General features: G+C 35.0%; 1 long non-coding RNA gene across 1 annotated transcript; it reads left to right on the top strand.

Annotated features, from left to right (window-relative positions):
* Positions 1-1,411: 1,411 nt before the first annotated feature.
* On the top strand, positions 1,412-10,835 carry LOC134245800 (uncharacterized). Its single transcript, XR_009987523.1, has 3 exons — positions 1,412-1,433; positions 9,407-9,491; positions 10,770-10,835. It is a non-coding gene; the product is annotated as an uncharacterized LOC134245800 (long non-coding RNA).
* Positions 10,836-12,447: the final 1,612 nt, after the last annotated feature.

The raw sequence follows: 12,447 nt of genomic DNA, 5'->3' as shown, positions 1-12,447 counted from the left end.
AATTTTGAATACCCCTATCACCCCCACCCCTTCCTTTTTTGCGTCGCAGACCATTAGCGTTAGACAAAACGTCGTTTACAGTGCAAATATACCGGTATTTTGTCAAGAATCCCGGAGGTATGCATTAGTTTTTAAATTCATGATTACAGAATAAATACTACTCTTTTTATATGTATCAGGAAAAAATTTATGAAAGACTTAAGTGTTTAGACCATATACGTATGGATAATGCATTCCATATCACATGAAACCTGGATACGAATTCAAGTTTTGTTGAATTTGATTTGAATTTGAATTTTTAATTTTATTTCTTTAAATTTATTCATTATAAAAATGGTGTATGTTCAACTCTTCTGTGATATAAATGGAAAAATTGTAGTTTCTTTCATGTCATTATTTCAAACGAGACAGTATGTGGCCGTGGGGATACATCGACATTTGCATTAGATCATAGATGTACATACCGGGTACACCCCTCGTGATTGTACACATTTCTTTCAATGTCTTCGCTTCTAAAATTAAAATGAAAATTTCGTATTCATCCACATTAACTTCAAAATATCAAACATTAAACTCTTCATCTATTTCAATTTATATCAAATCCCACATTGATGTTTTTCAAAATCTTATAAGCTACGTTTGTTTTGATTCGAGGAAATGCGAACCGACATTGTTGACAGAAAGTTAAAGTTACGATTTGCTGCAATAGGATATTCATAAATGAAGATTTCATTACAAGTGAACAATTCTTTTCAATTAATTCTATTACTTACATTGTGTATATGAGGTCTATAGTATTCAATTGTCGGATTTATCAGAGGTCTTGCTGTAAATGTATCTGATTCTGTGGAAAACCGTGAAAAAAAGGGAGGAAAATAAACATCTCCTATATTTTCAGAGTTGTTCCTCTTTGATCAGTAAAGGTCTGAGACCAACATCGATTTTACATAGTAAAAAGTTTATTGTTTCTTTATTGTTGTTTTATATAATTAAAGAAGGAAAACAATTTATATATCGTGTATGCACAAATTGTAATGAAGACCATTAATCTGAATATTATCAAGCCAATTGTATATAATGAGAATTTCGGCAATGTAGAATAAAAAAAATGCTGCGCTTTGATCAAAAATACAATTCATTGTATATGAAATGAAATAAACATTAAGGGATTGAATTTCATATCTTGCTTTTTACGGAGTTTAATCGGGTTAATTAAAAAAAAATACTTATTGATTGAGTATGGTACGCACAATTACAGCCAAGACCCACATCCCAATTTCTTTCATGACTGATATACATCGGGATCGTTTTATTCGTCGCTTTGACGCTTTATTTTTGACGTTAAACTTGACGTCAAGTCAAACGTTCAATTGAAATTGCAAGAGTTATCTCCCCCAGTGTGTTGTACGTCTTTAAAGCAGGCATTGAGCAAGGTAGGTTACAATGAAAAATGTCGATCTTTCTCAGTTTCCTTATTCTAACCGAATGGTTTGCGTTTTGGGATAGATTTTCCATAACGGAGACGCATTTTACTGGCCAAATAGTGAATCTTTCAGCTTACCTGAACTGAAAGCTCTAATGAGATTTTCTGAATAGGTATATTTCGTCGACTGTCCGTATGTCTGTTCGATAAATTTTTTCGCGAAGTAATCTAAAACGATGCTAGGTCATCGAATTACTCAGTATAAAATTACAAAAATGTATTATTTTGTATATAAAAATATTTCTTGAAACAAAAATGAAGCTTATCTTGAAAACGTCTGTATATTCAAAGATATCAAGTGTTAAATAGCGGATTATTTTCTATAACGAATAAACAATGAGTGAAGCGTCGCAGCCGCAAAAGTTTCTATACAGAGATTTCACGCTTTCCTTTGCGTATGAATCTCAGGTAACTTTTTACAGTCGCCGACAAAGCGTCCTTGGACGAGTCCACTGCAGTTTCTGAAAGGTGACGCAGGCTACCCCATCGTTAAAAAATTCTACAATGCATGGCCAGAAAATGTATGGCTGTAAGACCCCCCCCCCCCCACTGAATTTGCTTTTCACGGGCCTGCAAATGATGTGTTATTTGAGAGCCAGTAACATAAAAGCACAAAATCAATGTTAAATTCTCGTTTTAAGCTTTGGTAACGGACATTATATACTTTTTTCGGTCGTACCGAATATGCATTGGACATGTCGCTCAGATAGATGAACCCCACCGTCTCAAGCCGCGGTCCGCAGTAGGAGAGGATCGTACATTTTTTCCGTGGTTTGCAACGATGGATGAACCCGTAGTCACGTGGATGTTTTAGAGCCTGGACCCCCCTTTCACTTTGAAAAACTTTTCTTCAGGCTTTTATTAGCAAGCTATCTTAATTGATGTATGTATTGAATGAGATGTACGTCACTTAGCAAAAAATACAAAAACGTATATAGTTTGAAGTACATGTATACTAAATGTCTACATAAAAAATATTTCATTAAGAAACAGAAACGTTACTATGCTCTATAAAATATTCCTGGAAGTGTGTCACGTAAATTCATCTTCAAAAGTAATTAAGTACGATTAATAATGTTTTTTTCTAATAAAATTCAATATATGAATGTATACAGTCATGTAGTTTATTCAACAGAGGATTAACACAAAATGTATAGCCTTAGTAGCCTCATCTTAAAACTATTTTAGGATATAATGATACATTGTACTTCTTAATTGACTTTCTACAGCTTGAGTATTTCTGACGTTTTGTCAGTATATACTTGTTTTCGCAAAAGTCGTAGGAGTTTTATGTTGATCTAAATCAGTATCTAATAACATTTCTTATTGGATAGAAAAGAAGATCATTAAAGATTTTGAACAACTAGTAAGCAAAAGAGGTTGAAGTTTAATCAATGAATTCATATTTTGTGATGTCGGCACGTCCAGTCATTACAGGTAGAGCAAGATGCTGAAAACCATATTGGTAAATAGATCACACCCTTGATAAACTATTTGCCTTCAGTTGCTAAGATTGTGTTGTATTATATGGACAATTTCTATAATCCTGTTTATTACAGATACATGTACAATGCATATTTTCCCTGTAATAATAAAAATTCTTCTGAGATGTAAAAGAATCGATTTAATAGTCACCGATTTTAAAAGATATTACATGTACTGTATCTCATTAATTTGGTTTGGAAATCACACTTTGTTGAAGAAAACGAATTATTCAATTTGAGTGTATTCGATTAAGACAAGTCATACTAATCCTTACTTGTTGAACTCTAGAAATCAAAATGAAAATGTTGTTGTACAGTGTTTATGTAAATATGGCGAATAAAACTGTACACGTCGTCTCTTTCAGAGCAGGTGTTTGAATACATTTGTATCCCGGAATTGTGTTGCAGATCTGTGTTCAATGAAGGAAATTAGTATTTCAGCAGACAATATCACAACTGGGTTATCAATATTAAAGAATGCATTTTGAAAATGTATTGTACTTGGAATTACTTTTTTGAACAGGACAAACAAATGATTAAAATGACTTTATTTATCAACCAAAAAATAACAGATAATTCCGAACAAAACCTCATACAAGTATACGATGAGAAACTGATGCGTTTTGGATGAAAATGGCGTGGTTGCCGACCTGGCACCATTATGCCTAGGTCACATTTCCCGGCCGGTAGCCGTAAACCGGTGGAAATCGGTAGTAATCAGTGGTGTTAACGATGCCCCAACATCGGTCCACATCGGCGAAGTAGTCCTGAAAGTATCAGTCACATTATCCAGCGATGGGCAACCAATGCGTTTAATGAGAAAAATGGTGTGGTTGCCGGCCGGACTTACAAAGGCCAAGCGATGCACTGCTAATCATAAAACGATGTCCAAGGTTAACTGGCCGATGTATATTACATCGCTCATAATATGTTGAACAAAGTTTGTACATCGGCCGACTACGGGCCAATGTTTGGTCGAACATCGACCGATGATCGGTTGTTATCTGTTGAACACCTTTAAACTCCCCGATGACCTCAGATTCAACGGATATTGGACGATGCTCGGCCATACATCGGCGGATCCTTGAAAGATGTGTTAATGATGGGTAGCCGATGAGTAGCGATGTGAGGCATCGTTGGAGACATTGCTGAATTTTAACTACGAATTATTTCTTACCGATGACCCCACCGATTCGCAAAAAGACTCAGTCACCGTCCGATCACTAGTGTTGCCCGGCCGGCAACCACGCCATTTTCATCAAAAAACGCATCGGTTCCTCATTGTATACCCCATCATGGATAACGTGACTTATACTTTAGTGATCGGACGGTGACTGAGGCCATTTTGCGAATCGGTGGGGTCATCGGTAGGAAATAATTCGTAGTTAAAATTCAGCGATGTCTCCAACCTTGCCTCACATCGCTCCTCATCGGCAACATATCATTAACACATCTTTCACGGATCGGCTGATGTATGGCCGAGCATCATCCAATATCCGTTGAATATGATGTCATCGGGGGGTTGAGTGGTGTTCAACAGATAACGGCCGATCATCGGTCGATGTACGACCAAACATTGGCCCGTAGTCCACCAATGTTCAAACGAGGTTCACCAATGTATGAGCGATGTAATCAACATCGGCTGATTATTCTGGAACATCGTTTTATAATTAGCAATTCTTCGCTGGGCCTTTGAACATCCGGCCGGCAACCACGCCATTTTCATCATAAAAGGAATTGGTTGCCCATCGAATACCCATCGCTGGATAATGTGACTGATTCTGTAAGGACTACTAAGCCGATGTGGACCGATGTTAGGGCATCGTTTACACCACGGATTACCACCGATTACCATCGGTCTACGGCTATCGACCGGGAAATGTGACTTAGGCATAACCTGATCGACATGGATCTCGTGAATCCGAGTGCAATATAATGAGGATTTTTTACTGTTGAGTGAGCAAATGATTAACCACCGAACATGTATCTCTGCTGGTGGACAATTAGTCCCCGAGGATACTTGTCGTTCGGTACTTATTCATGCATGAGTACACATAATAACGAAACGATACTGGCAGGCGCGTCGCCAGGTATAAAAAGGCGTCACTCCTTTGAGTCTATAAGGGACACAGACTCAAGGAGTTCATTTGGTGCCCCTCGGATTATCCTCAGGGATATTAAACATATGTCATATGTACAATGTTCAGATTCCCAGTTTTGGGAACCAAGACATCATATACCAAATTGAAAGAGTGTAAAGTTTCTATTAGAAGGATATGGAAATAACGAACAGTATTCAATCTCAACGTCCATTAAACGTCCATATTACTAATATATTGGATAATTCCTTTTCCGATCCAATGCCTTCGGTTTCAAAATGTTCTGTGCGAAACTGTAAAACCTGTTACATTTTGAATACTGACACTTCTTTCACCAGTAATCTTACTGGACAGAGCTTCTATACCAAATTTGGGAAAATCTGAACTGCAAATCTTCTAATGTTGTCTATGGAATAGAATGTAATCTGTGTGGACTTATTTATGTCGGTGAAACCAAGGGATCGCTTAAGTATCAGTCACATTATCCAGCGATGGATATACGATGTGCAACCAATGCGTTTTATGATAAAAATAGCGTGGTTGCCGGCCGGTCTTACAAAGGCCCAACGATGCATTGCTAATCAAAAAACGATGTTCCAGGATAATCGGCCGATGTATATTACATCGCTCACACATTGGTGAACATCGTTCGTACTTCGGTCGAGTTCGGGCCAATGTTTGGTCGAACATCGACCGATGATCGGTCGATTATCCTGGAACATCGTTTTATGATTAGCAATGCATCGCTGGGCCTTTGTAAGTCCGGCTGGTAACCACGTCATTTTTCTCATAAAACGCATTGGTTGCCCATCGTATGCACATCGCTGGATAATGTGACTGATACTTTAACAAAAGAATATCAGGTCGTCAATTTCAATTAAATCATGGTGGTCAGCAGCTTTTATATAAACATTCACCTGATCATTCTATTCTATCAATGAAAGTTAGAATTCTGGAAAAGATTTATCACCACACAAATAGTCCGTCGTTGAGTACACCTTTCCGTAGACAAAATGAAGAATTTTGGATTAGGAAACTAGGGACAGCCTTTCCCTATGGATGTAATGGCAATGTCGATAGTGTTGGAAATATGACAAGCCCACAGTGTAATAATGTAAATGTGATGGGACTTTTTAATAATTCTCAGAGACGTAAGCGTAGTCATGGACATCGTTCGTATAATAAACCTGCAATACACGATGTCTCTTTTGATTCATGACTACTTTATGTAAATCAACAGTTAGGTCTACATCATATTCGAACCAAACTTTACTCTGTCCCTTTGAAACTTTTAAATAGTCTTCTTGAAAATACCAAGGAACATCCCAGTTTAGATTCCTCGACACCTGAATATAGGCTCGGTTCTGTGATTATGGATATTGCACATCATAGGCTTTTTAAACCCGCAAGTTTCACGGAAGAAAATGCAGCTAAAACAATTCATCTTTTCCTTAAACTTCAATATGCCAATAAAGGAATTGACGCGGTTAATAAAAGTAATATTATCAATCACAAAAGGGTCCAGTCTTGTATTCCACCATATTTCAAGTTAAAGACTACGCCTTGTATTTCCTACAAATATACATCGACCATTGCTTCCAAACTTTTCAATTACAAAAACACTTTACATGGCCTGGATATCGACTATCTGAAAAATAATCCCCTTTCGTGTTCATGTTTTTCTTCGCCCTATAACTATAGTCCTGCTGGACACGTTATTACAGGTGACGTAAAAATAGTTCGTAATGAGGACCTTAGATCACTTATTTTAAAAGGTCCTAAATATAGGGAACCCCGATCCTTCAACTGGCGTCGGAATTTCATAAATATTATGGATTCTGTTGAAAATTACGCCAGACGATGTGCTAGATATGAAAAAGAAGACATTGACACCTTGTCAGAATGGATTAAATGTATCAGATCCATGTTAAAGTCACGTATTAAAAGATTGAGGGGCAAAATGAAAACCATCTATCCTTCTGTGTTCAATAAACCAGAAGTGAAAAAAGAATTAGATAGATTACACGATCAGAACGTACTGGTTCCTGTCGACAAAGCAGATAACAAAATTGTCTTCGTTTGTAAGGCTCATTATATAAATTGCATTCTAGAAGAACTTGGATTTAATTCTACAAGTGGTAATCCTACTTATACATATACTTTTCTTTCTAAGGAAGAAATTCTTCAAAATCACTTGTCGTTTTGAATACTTTTTAATATTCCACAGAGCCAAAATGAATTTGAACTACCTTATATTATTATATTGGATTCCGAAACTTCATAAGAATCCTTACAAACAAAGATACACTGCAGGTTCCAGTAAATGTTCAACCAAGCCTCTTTCGTTACTTCTCACTAAAATATTGACAGTAGTGAAGGAAAAACTTCAAGAGTACTGTACAACTATATATTCAAGAAGTGGTGTAAATCAGATGTGGATACTTAAAAATTCTAAAGAACTTTTGGACAATTTGAAATCACAAGACTTTACAAAAATCAACAGCATAAAAACTTACGACTTTTCAACTTTATACACAACAATTCCCCACGACAAATTAAAATCCAGGCTTTTTGATATCATTGACAGCTGCTTCTTCAACAAAAATGGAACTCGTAAGTCGTAAGTTTACTTACCTCGTCATTGGTCATTTGAAAAATTATTTTGTTAAAACAGATTCTGATGGCACACATAAGTACTCTGAAGTTGTCATCAAGAAGATGCTTGAGTTTCTGATTGACAATATCTATGTGGTTTTTGGAGACCAGGTATTCCAACAATCTGTTGGAATTCCCATGGGAACAAATTGCGCTCCGTTATTAGCAGACTTATTTTTATATTCATATGAAGCAGAATTTATGCAAAATCTTTTACGTGATAAGAAGAAAACACTTGCTGTGGCCTTCAACTCGACATTTAGATATATCGACGACGCATTGTCAATTAATAATGGTTATTTCCATTCCTACGTCCATACGATATATCCTGGTGAGCTTGCGATAAAAGATAACACAGATTCCGACACTTCTGTTTCTGACTTGGATATTTTATTTGAAAAAGACACTAATGGTAATCTTACAACGAAGCTATATGATAAACGTGATGACTTTAACTTTTCTATCATCAACTTCCCTTACTTTGCAGCAATATACCTTCATCAGCTGCATACGGAGTTTATCTATCTCAGTTGATTTGATACGCAAGAGCATACTCTACGTATGATCAATTTCTTAAACGAGGTAAATTATTGACAAGCAAGTTGATGAAACAAGAATATCAACAGTCTTGTTTAAAGTCATCATTTCGTAAATTCTATGGTCGATACAATGGTCTTGTTATCATTGAATGAAATGCTGACTGACGTTTTTCATACCAATTGTTAGTCCATTATTTATACACTGAATTAACCACGGATTTTTTCTGTTATTTCCTGATTATGACAACGAGCACACGGCAGGTGTGAACGTTCGGCAGGGGATGCTCACTCCTCCATGGCACCTGATCCCACCTCTGATGTTTCGGAGGTCCGTGTTTGCTCTGCTCTTATTTTGTATATTTGTTTAATGGACGTTGAGATTGAATACTGTTCGTTATTTCCATATCCTTCATTACATGACTTCTGAAATGCATATCTCAATAAAAGTAAAATAGGATAATTCTTTCGACATGTGCACATCCTTAGGCCTGTAACGAAGGCAGTTTTCATGTAAATGTTTTTATCACTGCGTTCGGTGCGTTTTCTTGACCTTCAAGCGTGCATATCAAAGCGGATTTTGATGTACATGAATACATTCCGTTTTAGTGTTTTTTCTCGCAGAAAATGCATCCGAAAATAATTTACTTCTCAGTATCATTCTAGTTTTTCCTGGATTTATACTAGGAACGTAGTAAGTCATTCGAAGATAAAAAAGATGTCTTTTGAGAGTTCATGTTTGTTTTAACATACCCGGTATTAAATGAACCTTTGTCATTGCATTTTTTGGATCTTTATGATACTGCAATATAAGATGATTAAATTCAAACATGTTTCTATTGTAATTAATCAATGCAGTTTTTCTATTCGCAATGAAGATTAAAAAATGTTTAAAATTGTACATGTAAAATATGTATTGGAAACAGAAAATAAACTCACAGTCAATAGAAACGCAACACCGTGATTTTAGGGCGATAATTATAAACGGGATATAACTATGTACCAAAAAAGTTAGGGCATCTTTTACTTTGCTAAATCGGTTATTTAACGGTTGATTGATTTTCGTTCCATTACCGGAAGTTGCTTTTAGCCCTCTTATAACATAGATTTTAAAACATTATATATATAACTTTTTTTCATGTTTTATAGTACAAGTATGCAGACATAGTAAATAGAGATGTAACATATGTCATGAATTGGTTTAAAGATCTCCAACCATCACAAGAGTGTTTTAGTAAGTTCATTTTTTTATTCCTTATATCAAATAAAGAACAAGGTAAAGATTCAATACAGATTTTGGTCCTCTATTTCTATAAATTATAATTTATTCTTAATTTCTAAATAATTGAAATTCCATGAAGCAAAAACCAAAAAATCGTGCTTATTATACGACCTCTCAAATATTTATTGTGATGTCATGAACCAGTGCTTTTGCCCCTTTTTCTTAAAAAAAGTTGCAGAGTACATCATTTTTCGGTTGAATTCTCTTTCTGAAAACAAACGGCACATGTTTCACCGACAAATATTTTTTGTATGTATTTACAATTTACTATTAAATACAATACATACAAAAATTGAAGTTATCCACGGCTGTGGAGACTTAAGGAAAAACACAGAAATGTGTCATTTTGACTTTTTTCTTCATAAAACTTATGAATGTACCATTAAAACTTTTGATGAATGTGCCATATTAATGACGTTATATTAATTTCAGGAATGGTCATTCAATACGTTCTATTTCCACAATTGAAGAGTTATAGTTCTTAGTACACTCTTTTGTGAAAAAGTCGGAGAATGTACAAATCTCGCGGAATTTCTAGGACAAACGTAACATAAACATGTAAACAAAATGTTGAATGCCGATGAACAAATACTAACAAAATGGATCTGAAATATTTTATTGTTGTGGACTTTATTTAAATCAATAGTAGAGATGACAAGGAAATTAATTTACATCTATTGGTGATCGTATGTATCTATTTATCGTAACGGTACATTTAAAGACAATTAATACACATATCTCGGAAATGTCGTATTTTTTTTTTATTAATTGACGATAAAGTTATGGTTTTCGCTCTCTTTCATATGCGTTTTATTTTTTTATTCTTTGGTTAGAATGACAAATGCACTAAAACATTTAAAATTGGATTGAGACTGGCGTGATTTGTATTATCCGCAATGCCATGCTGTCCCAGCCAGACAACCAAACGCGCCTCTAATTCTAAAGAGTTCACTAAATACAACGTATTTTTTTTTTTTTTTATAAATTATCATATTCGTGTATTCAACTCATATTAAATTAAAATTCATACTTTTTTAAGTACATAAATTTTTTAGGGCACAAAGCAGACCAAACTGTACCATCTTCTTTACAGTATTATATCGGACTGCAAACATTATATTTTTCGATGATTGGATATAAAGATAAAGGATTCAGTTTTCAATATAAAATAATCGATACTTTACCTGTTTAACCATATTGGTGATAGTTTTGATATTAACTATATTGCAGTTTTCCATGATGGCACAAGAAAAAAGCTGCTTAATTTGAATGGAACGATTCCTGTCCAACACAAAGGTAGAGATTATCCTGTAAATTAAAGTCTTGCGATGGGTGCCGGATCAATATGTTTGGATTTTTTTTTCTAATTCTTACCCACAAATTTACACTCTCTCAAACTAAAATGTATAGGGTTGACCACAAGACCCGGGGCCAGGGATTTTCCCAGACTCTATAGATGTTATATTCACTGGTTATTCTGGTATTCACCCTCAACTACTAGTGAGGAGGGAGAATAATACCCCCTTCTTTCTATTTTATGTCCTCTGCTATTTCATAGGGACAATCCTGCAAATGAATTGAGCACAGTAGAGATATTAGATAAAACAATATACCAACAAAATTACATCCTCATAAATGATAACAATATGTTATCTGCAAATGATAGCCTTTCGGAACAATGATTATTCCAAGAAAAATGTGTTTCGTGTCATATATATTAGGTATTCAAGGTTCTCCACAAGGGGTTTTACCATGGCGGTCCGCCATGGTTAAATTTTTGTGCGCCATGGTTAAATTTAACATATTATGGAACGCCGTCACTGCCTTGTAGCAGAACACAACAATTGCACTGCGTCAACCTTCCATTTCATTATGTCAATTCTTTATGACATTTACTCACACATCTATTATATTGTGTCAACTTTCTATTACATTATGTCAACTTTACATGATATTAACTCATACTACTATAGCATTGTGTGAACTTTCTTTTACATTATGTCAACTCTTTATGACATTTACTCACACTACTATTGCATTGTGTGAACTTTCCTTTACATAATGTCAACTCCATATGACAGTTACTCATACCACTATTACATTGTGTCAACCTTCGGTTTCATTATGTCAACTCTTTATGACATTTACTCCCACTATTATTTTTTTGTGTCAACCATCCATTATATTATGTCAACTCTTTATGACATTAACCCACACTACTACTGCATTGTGTCAACCTTCCATTACATTATATCAACTCTTTATGACATTAACTCACACTACTACTGCATTGTGTGAACTTTCCTTTACATAAAGTCAACTCTATATGACATTTACTCACACTACTATTACATTGTGTCAACCTTCGGTTCCATTATGTCAACTCTTTACGACATTTACTCACACTATTATTATTCCATTGTGTCAACCTTCCATTTCATTATGTCAACTCTTTATGACATTTACTCACACTTCTATTGCGTTGTGTCAACCTTCCATTATATTACGTCAACTCTTTATGACATTTACTCACACTACTACTGCATTGTGTCAACCTTCCATTATATTGTGTCAATTCTTTATGATATTATCCCACACTACTACTGCATTGTGTCAACCTTCCATTATATTGTGTCCATTCTTTATGATATTATCCCACACTACTACTGCATTGTGTCAACCTTCCTTTCCATTATTTCAACACTTTATGACATTTACACACTCTTGCATTTCGTTATGCTTACTGTTCAAGACATTTAATTAAACAACAATTACATTGTGTTAACCTATCATTACATTATGTCAATTCTTTATGATATTAACTCAAAGTACTACATTATGTCGATTCACTATTACGTTATGCGAACACGGGTATCCTCGGCCTTTATATGAGCATAACGTATTTTCC

This window comes from Saccostrea cucullata, unplaced genomic scaffold (assembly GCF_032062105.1).
Source record: "Saccostrea cucullata isolate Sc308-1 unplaced genomic scaffold, CSIRO_AGI_Scuc_v1 ctg10874, whole genome shotgun sequence".
Classification (NCBI taxonomy): domain Eukaryota; kingdom Metazoa; phylum Mollusca; class Bivalvia; order Ostreida; family Ostreidae; genus Saccostrea; species Saccostrea cuccullata.
This window is presented reverse-complemented; position numbering and strand designations above follow the sequence as displayed.